General features: G+C 35.8%; 1 non-coding gene across 1 annotated transcript; it reads right to left on the bottom strand.

Annotated features, from left to right (window-relative positions):
* Positions 1-219: 219 nt before the first annotated feature.
* LOC120233981 lies at positions 220-326 on the bottom strand. Its single transcript, XR_005528957.1, has one exon. It is a non-coding gene; the product is annotated as a U6 spliceosomal RNA (small nuclear RNA).
* Between the last annotated feature and the right edge of the window lie 8,616 nt (positions 327-8,942).

Genomic DNA, 8,942 nt, shown 5'->3' with positions numbered 1-8,942 from the left:
CTCCCACCTGCCCTGTAACACTGACCTAGTCTAAATCGTTATGAGAGTGAAAAATAAACTTCAAACTTCAAATTTACCCTAAATTCAGAAATCTTGGCCTTATAGAGAACATGATAGATTGGATTGTTTTCACTGAATATTCTCTCATCTCCCCTGTCCAAACACTTAGAAACTGCCCAAGTGACTTGCTTTGCTCTACAGAGAGAGAGAGAGAGAATTAACACAAGCAGAGGTTTTACAAATTTGTATGTCATCCTTGCACAGGGGTCATGCTAATTTTCTCTGTATCATTTCAATTTTAGTATAAGTACTGCCCAAGGGATCACTGCAAGCAGAGACTATTTATTTTTATTTTATTTTTTTTTTTTTGAGAGAGAGCGCGAGCGAGCGAACGAGCAGGGGAGGGACAGAGAGAGAGGGAGACAGAGAATCTGAAGACAGGCTCCAGGCTCTGAGCTAGCTGTCAGCACAGAGCCTGATGCGGGACTCGAACCCATGAACCATGAAATCATGACCTGAGCCAAAGTCGGATGCTTAACCGACTGAGCCACCCAGGCACCCCTGCAAGCAGAGATTTTAAATCAGTTTGCCTTCTTGCCTTCCTATAATCTTCCCTGAGAAAAGTCTGTCTCAGGTGGCCACTGGTCCATGAAAAAAGGGGAAATGCAAGGGAGACCTGTATCCATGCCAAAACCACACAAGCCTGGCTGAGGCATGGCTGTTCCATTAACAAGAACACAAATGCTTGTTGTTCTAAGCAATTGAATTTGGGAAGAAGGGCAGAGAGCGATGTTGGGCAACAGTACTGAAGCAACATGCAATATTGAAAAGAATACTGATGACATATTAAACAATCTGGACTTTACGAACTGGAAATTAACAGAACTTTTATGTGTAACTCATCATGGTTCCAATTCAATTTTCTGATGTTCAGAATAAAAAGGTACAGTACACAATCTTCAAGGATGCCTACAACTTTAATATTCTAAGATTTCATACACTGCCTCCAAATTTCTGCCACTTTCTTAGTCAAGGCTATCTTGATCAGTGCATTGCACCTTTAGAACATTCTCCTTGCTAAGAGATATTCTCAGCCCTCCCTGATTTCAGGTCATTATAACCACATTTGTTATTATTTTATAGCCCAATGGTCTACACTTTACTTTCTATTAAATCCTATCTTTGGACACTAATGCAACACAAAGGAATATATGCTAACTATTAAATATCACAAACTGCATGTTAACTAGAAAATGAAAAGTCTACCCAGCATATAAAACTGGAAATTTCTATTTGAGGGTCCACTGGTATATTTTGAAGAGAGTTACCAAAGACCAGCACTCAATGGAGAGTCACTCCTTTATGTAATGAGGTTTATAAAAGGATGGGGAGAGAAGCCCTTTAGGCAACAGTCAGTAGTATTTGGTGTCTAGTAAAACCACTACTTTGTGCATATTTTTTCTTGATAACACCAGAAAATTTTTATTTTTCACTATTCACAGTTGAAGAATCGCAATATTCATAGCATTTTCTTCTCCTCTGCCTACAGGAAGACCACATTTCACAGCCATAGGGTTCCTCGGGTTGGGAACACATTGCTTAGTTTTCATCAATGCAAAAGTGAGGTGTCACCTCTGGAAGCAGACAGTCCAGTATGACAGTAACTTCTGACAACTCTTTCCCATCCATGCAATTGAGTGAAGAGTTTGAATCCCTCAATTACTGTTGAAAGAAAGTCAACAAGGAAAGTGGCCTGACCCACATCAGACAATGATACAAGTGAGGGGGAAAACAAAAACAAAAAACGAAACAAACAAACAAGCCCCTGTTTTGTTAAGCCATTTGAAATTTCTGATCATCACATTATCCTGATAGATACAATAGGGATACCTTTGGCTCTATCATCCCATAGCACTGCACACTACTCCACTTCTCTACTGGAATGTAGGTTTTTACCACACATTGAAAACCTATCTGTTTTGTTTTCACATATATCAGCGAAATTTTGTTGAACAGTTAAGTCTGTTCAGAAAACAGAATAATTTAAAAGTTCTGACTTCTGCTGGCATATACAACATGCCACTGCACAAGGTACTCAGGCAATTGTATGCTTTTAAGAAGTTCATCAATTTTCTTTTCTTTTTAAATTTATTTATTTATTTTGACAGAGAATGCAAGTGGGGGAGGGGCAGAAGAGAGGGAGAGAGAGAACCCCAAGCAGGCTCCCCACAGCTGGACCCCAATGTGGGTCTCTAATCCACAAACTGCGAGGTCGAAACCAAGAATCGGACACTTAACCAACTGAACCCCCTAGGCACCCCACAGTTTGTCAATTTTCAAATGGTCTGGTTTTACACTGACTTCTAATTTCATTATGGAAAAGTTTTCAATAAAATCTAATAATTAATTTTAATATGCTTATAAATGTTAGGTCTCAAGTCATAAAATAATACACAAAGATACACTCTTTTATATACAAATATTCATGATCCACTGAAAATGAACATTTTGAGAAATATGAAATATCATCAAATGAGTATATTCACAATCACTGCAGTACCCCTCTAGACAATGAGTCACTTAAGAAAGTTAAAAATACCTCATTTTCATTCTTCAGGATTAAGTTATTTTAGCACATGATTGTAGAAATCAGAAAGAAAAACAGAAGGAAGAGAGGAAGAAAGTAAGAATACATTAGCCAACAAAAGAAATTTAATAGTCATTTCTTTTGTAAAGGCCTATGCTACACTTGTCTTTCTGAAAATCTTGTTCTTCACATTATAGGTCAAGATAATGAACAAGAAAGACTACCTAATAATGGGGTAATAGAGTATTTAAAAACATCTGAATCACCATTAATGCATCTACACAAATACAGAATTTATATTTTAGAAATTAAAATTATATTGGATTTAATTTTTCTTTAATGTTACTTTTGAAAAGGATTTCAGAGCAAATCAACAGTATAAATAGCACGTTAGTAAGAACTAGCTTCAGAGCACTTCAGCTACATGTAATTTGTTTACAAGTAATGAATGTGCTGATTACAAATGGTTCTTATTATTCATAGAAGCAAGTCAGGTATTTCTTCATTCAATGAATATGCATTGAGCACCCACTAAATGCCAGGAATTTACTTTATACAAGCACAATAAAATGAAACTTTCTGAAATATATTCTAGAAAAAAAAGTTGAAAATAATAAAATTCTGATCCCGATTATCTACATTAGCCACTGGTAAAACTAAGGTAGTTTCAAATGAGAAGAGAAGAAACCAAGGGAGTGTCCATGAAAACTAATAGATCTATTAGCTTAAAGAGAGAAAAGGGACATTAACAAGGCTTATAAAATGACAGCCTACCTGACCCAAAGGTTAAGTATCAGAGTGTCTGAGTTCAGGGTGTGAGGTTGTCAGGACAGGTGTTATGGTTTTATTTTCTGGCTTTTTAAAAAAATTGTTATTAGGCAAATCATGCATTCTCAATTTGCCATAAGCTGGCTTTGCCACTTGCTATTGTCTTAAAACTAGTCATTCACACATTAATTATAATTACTTATTCCCTAAACATGATTAATGCATTTGATATTGCAACCCCTGACTCAGAGAGGTACATAAAAGGAAAAAAATTCTAGTACAGGGACAGAAGGAATGATTTATTTGAGGAGCAGTGGTGAGCCTATATTAGCTTATGCATACATTTAGATCTAGCACTCATTAAAAAATCAACCCATCACTTTCCTCATTAAACGTCATGGCTTTAACCTTGACCGTCAAATTATAGGGAGCAACTAGCATGATACAATTTTAAAACAAAACAAAATAGAAAAAAAGAACAACCAAAACCAGGTGACCTTGATGCTAATCTCTGGAGGAAAACACTGGTTCCAAAGGATAGTATATCCTTTTGCCTTAAATTGCAAACAAGAAACACTGCAGAAATATCTCCCTAGTTCTGTATTAAAATATGAATGCATACTCTATTACATAAATTATTTCAGCAGTAATATTTTAGCTCACATGGCAGAGTACTATTTTGATTTTTAAAAATGGTTATATTAAGGTACTACATACATTTCCTTTTGCTGGCCTTTCATAAAGGCAATTTCTTACTCAATTTGTTTAGCAATAGTATTCAAAAATTCTTTAGCTTGCCAATAAATATAATTCCTTGATTTGCTTGTAAGGACTAGTTAGTATTCTTCCAGGACCTAAAAACACATGGTGAGGAAGAAAGGAAGAAACATAAATTCTGATTGAAAATGTGCTTCAATGGTGATCCTATAGAAGAATATATACTGTTGCTGTCAGTGGTAGTTTTTCTTCAGCCTTTAAGTTCTCCTTTCAAATGGAATATAGATTATAATAGCGTAAAAGTTCAGCATTTTCTATAAGCCACACTCTTTACCAGGTTCATTACCATCTCACTGAAAACCTGTGAATTTGAGACTTTCATTCTTTCTATTTTTACAGAGAAGGAAACTGAGGCATACAGAGGTTAAATAACCTACCACAGGTCATCTGTATAGTAAATGGTGCAAGCAGCCAGCTTATTTCTGAATTAAAAGTATGCTTTTATGGAATGTGGGAAGATTATTTGAAAATGAAATATACAATAAAGGATTAGTATCCAAAATATATAAAGAACTTCTAAAACTCAACAAAAAACAAATAATTCAATTAAAATGGGCAGAAAAACTGAGATACGCCTACAAAATATCATCTCTCATGCCTATCAGAATGACTAAAGTCAACAACATAAGAAACAACAGATGTTGGTGAGGATATGAAAAAAAGGGAACCCTCTTTCATCGCTGGTGGGAATGCAAACTTGTACAGCTGCTCTGGAAAAAAGTATGGAAGTTCCTCAAAAAGTTAAGAATAGAACCCACCTCTATCCAGCAATCACACTACTAGAATACAGAATACAGAAATACTATTCCAAAATGATACACACACCCTGATGTGTAGAGCAGCATTATCTACAATAGCCAAATTATGCAAATGGCCCAAGGTCCATCAACTGATGACTGAATAAATAAGATATATATATATATATATACACACACAATGGAATATTAGCCATAAAAAAGAATGAAATCTTGCTATTTGCAACAATGTGGATGGAGCGAGAGAGTATTATGCTAACAAGCAAGGTAGTCAGAGAAAGACAAATACCATACGATTTCACTCATATGTGGGATTTAAGAAACAAAAAAAGTGAGCAAAAAAAGAGAGAGAGAGAGAGAGACAGAGGTAGAGGCAAACCAAAAAACAGACTCTTAACTACAGAAAGAAAACTGATGGTTAGCAGAAGGGCGGTGGGGAGGGGGATAGGTGAAATCAGCGAAGGTGCTTAAAGAGTACATTTGTTGTGACAAGAAGTGGTTGTTGTATGGAAATGTTGAATCACTATACTGTACACCTGAAATTAGTATTACACTATACGCTAACTGAAATTTGAATACATTTAATTTTTAATTTAATTTTGTTTAAATTAATTAAATTTATCAATTGAACTTAAATTCAAATTTAAATAAACTAAACAAAAATCTTTTAAAACAGTATGCCTTTACTGAATGGTGACAGTTGCTATACCTGTGGTGAATACAGTACAGAGTTGTGGAATCACTATGTACTATGTACAATGAGACTATTCTAACACTGTTTGTCACCTATAATCCAATTTTAAAACATCTTATGGGTGCCTGGGTGTCTCAGTTGGTTGAGTGTCAGAGTCTTGACTTCAGTTCAGGACATGACCCCAGGGTCCTCAATTCCTCTGTGCTGAACACGAAGCCTGCTTGGGATTCTCTCTCTTCCTCTCCCTCTGTCCCTCTCCCTGATTCTTTGCTCTCATGATCTCTCTCTCTCTCACACACACACACACACACACACTCTCTCCCCCTCATGAAAAAGAAAAATGTTAGGTGGCGGAGAAAGTGTGCCTTTAACCACTTTACTTTCCCTGGATCAGGAGGCCTCCAGGGAATATTTGTTGAATTAATATGGAAGACAATAATAACACCTACCTCTCAGATGTAGAAGAATTGATTTTTGGATTTTGTTGTACAGGCGGGGGGGAAGGGGACACTAATTTTTTTTTTTTACTGGAATATAATTAACATACAGTGTTACATTAGTTTCAGTACAATATAATGATTCCACAATTCTGTACATTACTCAGTGCTCATCAAGATAAGTGTACTCTTGAACCACATTATCTATTTAATCCTTCCCCTCACCCACCATCAGTTTCTTCTAAGAGTCTGTTTTTGCATGTCTGCCTCTTTTAGTTTTGTTTCTTAAATTCCACAGATAAGTGAAATTACATGGTATTTGCCTTTCTCTGACTGACTTATGAGCATTATATAATCTAGATCCATCCATATTGTTACAAATAGCAATATTTCATTCTTTTTATGAATAATATTCCAATGTATATAAAGATATATACATATGTTGATATATACACATACATACCACATCTTCCTTATCTATTCACCTATGAAGAAACACTTGATTTGCTTCCATACCTTGACTACTGTGATTAATGCTTCAATAAATATAGGGGTGCATATATCTTTTTGAATTTATGTTCTTGTTTTTGGGTAAGTACTTAATAGTGGCATTACTGGATCATATGGTATTTCTATTTTTTAATGTTTTGGAAGGAACTTCCATACTGTTTTACACAGTGGATGTACCAATTTGCATTCCTATCAATAGGGCAAAATTAAACTATTGGGACTGCACCAAAATAAAAGATTTTGCTCAGTGAAGAAAACCATGAACACCAACAAAAAGATAACCTACTGAATGTGAGAAGAGACTTTCAACCAGTATATGTGATAAGAAATTAAATCCAAAATATATAAAGAGCTTACACATCTCAACACCTAAACAACACATAATCTGTTTTTAAAATGGGCAAAGGACCTGAACAGACATTTTTCCAAAAAAGATACATAAATAGCCAACAACATGACAAGACAGATGTTCAACATCACTGATCAGCAGGTAAATGCAAATCAAAACTACAATGAGAGATCACCTTACACCTTTCAGAATGGCTAAAATCCAAATCACAAGGAATAACAAGTGTTGGTAAGGAGATGGAGGGAACAAAAGAAATCCTCCTGTACAGAAGAAGTGACTTACGAAACTTAGTCACCACTTTCATACCCTATGCTCTAATTTCCAAGGTATTTTCCCACCCCTTATCTCACTGAAAAATGCTCTTCAAACAAATTACTGTACAATGATTAACAATATATTAGCAAATAGTTATGATTTAAGTCAGTTGTTTCCATCTGATCTTCAGGTTTTTCCTCTGTAAAATAAAAACCCTAATGGAGAAGTAAATTTCTATGATTAGCTAACTTAAAATAATTGCTTATGGCTATTCAGGGCATGTATGTGTTGCAAACCCAAATCTTTCCCAGATAAATCTCTTAGCTACACATTTTCCCACAAGAGTTCTGGTTCCTATAAAGTTTTGAGCTGTTCCATTCCAACTAATAAATTCATTTTGTGCTTTATCCTTTTTTTTCCATCTTATTTATGAGGGACTCACTTGTTACTCCTAAACACTCAAATAACCATGCCAATGCTTTCTTGATACTTCATTTTTTGGATGACAGATTAATTAGATAAACTTGGAATATATGGAATATATGACCCCTATGACTCCTTTGCCCATTTTTAATCCAGTTGTTTTGTTGTGCAACCATTAGAATTATCCATCCCCATAATTCTTTTGCCTGTAAAACTGAAACTCTATACCTATTAAATAATAACTCCCTATTTTCCCCTGCCTCCAGGCCCTGGTAACAACCTTTACATTTTCTGTCTTCATGATTTTGATTAATCTAAGTACCTCATATAAATGAATTCATACAATAATTTTCTCTTTATAATTGATTAATTTAACTTAGTGTAATGTCCTCAAGGTTCATCCAGGTAATAGAGTAGTGAAGAACTTCCTTCCTTTTAAACACTAAATAATATTCCATTGTATGTGTATGCCACATTTTCTTTCACCAACCTGTTAATGAGCACTTGGATTGCTTATTTTAGCTACTGTGAATTATGCTATGAACATGAGTGTACAGATACCTCTTTGAAATCCTGCTTTCAATTATTTTGGGTATTTGCCAAGAAGTGGAATTGCAAAATACCTAGCTCTGTTTTTCATTTTTTGAGAAATCTCCATGCTGTTTTCCACAGAAGCCAGACCATTTTATTCCCATCAAGAGTATGCAAAAGTTCCAGTTTTTCACATCCTCACATCTGTTTTCTGTTTGTTTTTAACAGCAGTCATCCTGGGGTGCCTGGGTGGCTCAGTTGTTTGAGTGTCTGACTTCGGCTCACGTCATGATCTCATAGTTCATGGGTTCGAGCCCCATGTCAGGCTCTGTGCTCACAGCTCAGAGCTTGGAACCTGCTTCAGAATCTGTGTCTCCGGTCTCATGAGAGACACAGCCCGCGGAGGAGAGAGGGGAAGCCAAGTTTGGAAGCATCGCTCGGTGCTGGAACTGGCTCCTTCTCAGCCATTTTCTGTCCAACCAAACAGCCAATTGGAGACGGGAGCCAACCAGGGCTGCATTGGAGGTAGAAACTGGGCGAAGATTAGACACCTTTTAGACAGGTGTTCCTGAAAACCATGGACAACATGGTTCTGACAGTATTTATTAAAAGATGGGCAAAGGAAAAAAAAAAAAAAAAAAGATGGGCAAAGGACTTGAACAGGCATTTCTCCAAAGATATAAGGGTAGCCAATAAGCACATGCAAAGATGGTCAACAGCATTAAGCATTCACAAAAATGCAAATCAAAATCACAATGAGATACTACTTTACAACCATTAGGATGACTGCTATTTAAAAGAAAAATTAAATGTTTATTTTCCTTTAAGAGAGAGAGTGCACGAGTGAGCATGAAAA

This window comes from Hyaena hyaena, unplaced genomic scaffold (genome assembly GCF_003009895.1).
Source record: "Hyaena hyaena isolate Hyena2069 unplaced genomic scaffold, ASM300989v1 scaffold_99, whole genome shotgun sequence".
Classification (NCBI taxonomy): Eukaryota; Metazoa; Chordata; class Mammalia; order Carnivora; family Hyaenidae; genus Hyaena; species Hyaena hyaena.
This window is presented reverse-complemented; position numbering and strand designations above follow the sequence as displayed.